Source organism: Lynx rufus, unplaced genomic scaffold, assembly GCF_022079265.1.
Source record: "Lynx rufus isolate CCGP_SWC_20201006 ecotype Redwood Valley unplaced genomic scaffold, mLynRuf1.p SCAF_5, whole genome shotgun sequence".
In the NCBI taxonomy this organism is placed as follows: domain Eukaryota; kingdom Metazoa; phylum Chordata; class Mammalia; order Carnivora; family Felidae; genus Lynx; species Lynx rufus.
Window position 1 is genome coordinate 44,062,340 of NW_025814867.1, and position 5,087 is coordinate 44,067,426.

Consider the following 5,087-nt stretch of genomic DNA (forward strand, 5'->3'; position numbering starts at 1 on the left):
CAGCTTCCGCTTTCTTGTCTCTTGGATCCTTAAGCCACCATGAAAAATCTGACTACACTGCTACAGAGACCACAAGAAGAACCCTAAAACTAAAGGGGGAGGTGAGGGCCCCATTGAGCCCAGTCTTACAGCCCTTCCCATCAAAGCACCTGGCAGGTGAGTGAAGCCTTCATGGGCCCTACAGACCAATGCAATGCAGTCTTCAGCTGAATAAGAGCAAATAACCCCAGTCAACACTACCTGGGACAGAAGAATCACCCAGTTGATTCCTCACCTACAAAATCATGATATGTATAATAAAACAGTTGCTATTCCAAATACAAAGCTCTAATGTGCCTTATGATACCTTGATAGATAACTAGAACAACACTTACTAGTTGTTTTGGTTTCCTCACCTTTAAAGTAGGGACAGTAATTACAATACCTACCTTAGCAGGTTGCTCTGAAGATTAAACAAGTAGTAACGCAAAGCCCTTAGACTAGTGCCCAACACATAGCAATTGCTCTGTAAAATTTGTCTCCTGTTAAGCTTGGATGACAACTCTTATTAGCTTTCTGAGACAGAGAAGTCTGAGAGTGGGCCCCATGTCATCGAGTCTCCAGGCCATCTGGACCTTTTATAGTCTCATCTCAACCAGGACACAGGCCCCCTTTAGAGCACACATGTTGAAATGACCCCAAGTATGAAGGACTAGAGTTTACCATTCCACCTAAGATTAGCTACTGCCTTCCTGCAGGCCAGCTATCTCCCTTCCCTCAGGACAGTGGAGGCTGAACTGGTTCCCAGTCCTGATCCCAACTCACGCCCCTCTGCATGATCCAGCTCCCCCAAACCACGCTTCATCCCATCTTCAACTTTCACTTGTTACCCTTTCTTTCCCTTAAATGACCCCTCACCTTCTCCCTGCTAACACAGATTCCTTCACAAACACTTGGGAAATGAACAAGCTCCAAGTTTCCCAAGGATGTTCTGGGTAACCTAGTCCTTCAGGATATGCCAAAACAGAAGAGTGCTGTGCATGGTGAAGTTTTGGAAACACTGGACACTACATTTCTTAACTTTCCTTCGATAATTACAAGTGCATTTGCCAATTACAAGCCCTAAAAAGTTATGCCATTCAGAAGTCTATTTAACTTTGTATTATCTAGATTTTTACAAACATACCTTGACTGTGAAACACTTTTCTGGTACAACAAGACTTCTTGGAAGGAGGGACCACTGAACTAAGTCCTAGAGATGTGGAAGAGGGAAGCAGGTGAAGGGAGCAGAGAAGAAAGCAAGAAGATGATTGACTTGATTTGGCAGGAAGGCAAATTAGAGAGGGATGGGTTTAAGGTATGAGAGTCATGGGAGGCTCCTGAGGGTTTTAGGCAAGAGCATATTAGATCAGATTAGCATTGGCTCTTAAAATGTTTTTGACCCTTATTATTATTTTTAATGTTTATTTATTTTTGAGACAGCACAAGCAGGGGAGGGGCAGAGAGAGGGAGACAGAGGATCTAAAGCGGGCTCTGAGCTGACAGTAGTAAGCACGATGTGGGGCTCAAATTCTCCAACTGTAAGATCATGACCTGACCTGAAGTCAAATGCTCAACTGACTGAGCCACCCAAGCATCCCTTTTGGAGATCTATAAGTAAATTAAACATGTTGCATTATTACCCATTATCTACACGCACATTATAAAACTTTCATAAAATGGCTGTAATTCTTGTTACATGCAATGCCCACTAATATTTTCCGTCATTTCTTTCTCCTTTTGGAAATCACATTTCAGGAGCTGTTTCAACTAATGTAGGCAAGCAAAGATGGGGAGCTAAACTGTTAACACCTGAATATGAGTGTGTCGGCCCCTCATATTCTCCCTGATGTGCTAGACGAATAAATAAATGAGAGTGATCTCCTTTCCGAGAAGCAGAAGAGCCTATTCTAGTTCTTCTGCTAAGGAGCAGTTAATTCTTATACTCTCTGTGCACGATTTCCATTGTCTCTTGTCTCAAGTAAGAGGTTGTAATACCATTGAGGACAGAAAGTAAGTCAGATTTTTATTGTTGTTGTTCATCAGGACAGCACTTGGCATATTGGTGGACACATTGTGGGCACTTCAAACACACTGGTTGCATTCCACTGAATTGATGATTCTTCATCCATTGCAAGGCAAAGAAGTTTAGCAGGCTGAGAAACAGTAGTACGCTTCGCCTAAGTATTGTGCACACCCCAGCAGGTGATCAGTCACCTGGAAAATATCTCCTACTCCTGTGCTCATTGTCTCATCACAGAGAGGAACCCCTGGACTTCCTGCTGCTTAATCTCCAGCAGTCAAACCTCCCAGAGGGTGAAGTCCAAGACTGCCACTGAAGGATGTTTGCATCCTTGTATTCTTTCTGCAAAGATCTCTACTGTCTTTATGTCCCTCCCAGAGCTGCCATCTGCTTTCACTTCTGAGGTCTTTTTACAGGACTGGATCCAAAATGGGGCGCAGTCTCAACTCCCCCGCTCTTTATGATCTCTGAAAAAGAGGTCTTGAGCCTTTTTGGCTTAAGGGCTTCACTGCTCAACAGAGAGCAAGCAACAAACCATCAAGCTTGGGTGTCACAAGAACAACTGCCAGAATCTCACAACATTTTTTTCTAGTGCCTAGAGCAGTCTGTTGGTGACCCCCATCCCTTCCTGGGGGTAAATTTCTGCCTCCCTCCCCCCACTTTTCTCCAGATTAGGTGTTCCACTTCCTGCTTGCAGGTCTGAAGGCACAATTAATAGCTGAACAATAAATGAGTTAGTCACCCTCCAAGTGTTGAAGTCTCAATGGCCAGAGCATTCCAGAAAAGTGACTATCAGCGTTTCCTCATCTCCACACAGGAAATAAACGACCTCAGCCCTCTCCCTCACAGTTACTCATGTGCCACAACTTCTCAAAAATTGTGAAAGGACTGTCTGGGCTCAGACCTAGTTTGTGGCGACATGGCTAAACATACCAAGAAGGTCAGTAATTATGGGATCCGTTATGGTGCCTCCCTCAGGAAATGGTGAAGAAGACTGAAGTAAGCCAGCAGGCCAAGCATGCTTGCCCTTTCTGTGGCAAAACCAAGACGAAAAGACAAGCTGTGGGGATCTGGCATTGCAGTTTGTGCATGAAAACGATAGGCAGTGGTCCCTGGACATACAAAACCACTTCTGCGGTCACAGTCAAGTCAGCCATCAGACACCTGAAGAAGTTGGAAGACCAGTAGAAATTCTACCATTTGAAACATTGTTAGCTAGCCTATAATAAACGGGAAATTCACATAACAAAATTACTTTGGCTTGTTGTTAAATTTATTAACTAGATGTTCCAATTTTTGTTGCATTAATCTTGCTTTCTCAAAAGACTTGGAAATTAAAAATCCTTCTAATTTTTATTGGAAAGAAAACTGTGGAAGGAAACTGAGGTGTGGTGCACAGCACCCTTTACTAGCATCTATTCTCTCAGATAGTGTAGACCGGCAATTCCGGTTGCTAGTCTGAAAAGTCTAGGATGTCAAGGTTGTGTTGACTAGTGTTATTCAAATGCCATGATGGGAAATTGTAGGGACCAAAGGCCCTGGCAAAAGAAAGAAGGTTTCCAGGACCCAGGGGGTGGGGGGTGAGGGGGCTGCCTAGCTTCAAGGTGGCATCAATGATGATTAATTCAAGCCTTACATTTCTAGAACCTTGTCTTCTTCTGTGGGATTACTCTCAAGACTCCCTGTCAAAAACTGGAGGGTTATAAATAAAGCGCATCTGCACCTGCTTGGAGTGTTGGAAAACAACTTCCAGAAAAGTGATAATAGTCCTTATCTGTTGGTGGTGGGAGCACAGTTGGTTCTCCTTTTCATCCTTCTGTTTGTCTGTATATCTGACTTTTTAACGTAAATAAATGAATACTTATAGGATTTGTTCAGAAGGAAGTATGTCCCACTGTTTCCATATACTTTGCACATAGTGACATTCTATTGTTTATATTGAAAAGATAATCTTTTTTTTTTTTTTTAATTTCTGAAAAGGAACATCTATTAGGGAGACCATAGCCCAGGTTTTGGCAACATAGCATCTTGATTTATAATCTTAGCTCCTTGCCTTATTACGCTGGAATGACCTTGCAAAATGTACTTTACTTGTCTGAGCCCGAGTGTCTTCACCTATAGAGGGGCATGATATCCTCTTCACGGAAGATGAGGAGCATTTAAAGTACTCTTTGCAGGGCGCCTGGGTGGCTCAGTCGGTTAAACGTCTGACTTTGGCTCAGGTCATGATCTCACGGTTTGTGGGTTTAAGCCCTGTATCAGGCTCTGTGCTGTGTGCAGCCTGCTTGGGATTGTCTCTCTCCCTCCCTCTCTGCCTCTACCCCCACTTGTGTGCTACAAATAAATAAATAAACAAACTTGAAAAAAATAATAATCATTCTGATTTTATCCTTTAAAAAATTTTTGTAGGTCCGGGCCCAGTGATACCCAATGAGGCCATCAAATTGTTATTTTCGTATTGAGGAAAACAGAAGCTCTTTTGGATAATTCTTTTGCATTCCAGGCTTTCAGTGGAAACAAAAAGACACACACTGTAGACTATTAAGTACTTTTGAGACATGATTTTAGGATGCAACTCAATTATACAGTGATTACGAAGAGCCTGGGGGAAATATTTCCTTATCTGGGTAGTGACATTGACAGATTAAAGGTGCACAAATTCTAAATGCTGTTTGTTCCAGCCCTGTGTTCGATTGCAACAATGTGAGTGTCTTGCCTGTGTTGGTTGATTATTAACAGAGGTTATTGGTCTCCATGGCAAAATTATTGCTCTGCGCATAATCTCATTTATGGAGTGCAGGAAAAAAAAAAGGACTTCAGGTCAGGGAGAATGTATAAATGTCCATCGTCATCAAGGGTGTGCTACATCTGAGAAGCAGAAGCAACTCCAAGGACACAGCTCACAGGCTCATTTGGCTCTCAGCTCCAAAATACGGATTGAACTGGGGACATTTACAAGGACGCTCTGGCTGATAACTTTGAAGAGACCCCGTGAAGGAGGCGCTGAAGAGCCTTGTATCGCAGACCTGTATTGTGCTTCCCCAAT

General features: G+C 43.0%; 1 pseudogene; it reads left to right on the plus strand.

Annotated features, from left to right (window-relative positions):
* Positions 1 to 2,960: 2,960 nt before the first annotated feature.
* Positions 2,961 to 3,229, plus strand: LOC124526691 (60S ribosomal protein L37a-like; annotated as a pseudogene).
* Positions 3,230 to 5,087: the final 1,858 nt, after the last annotated feature.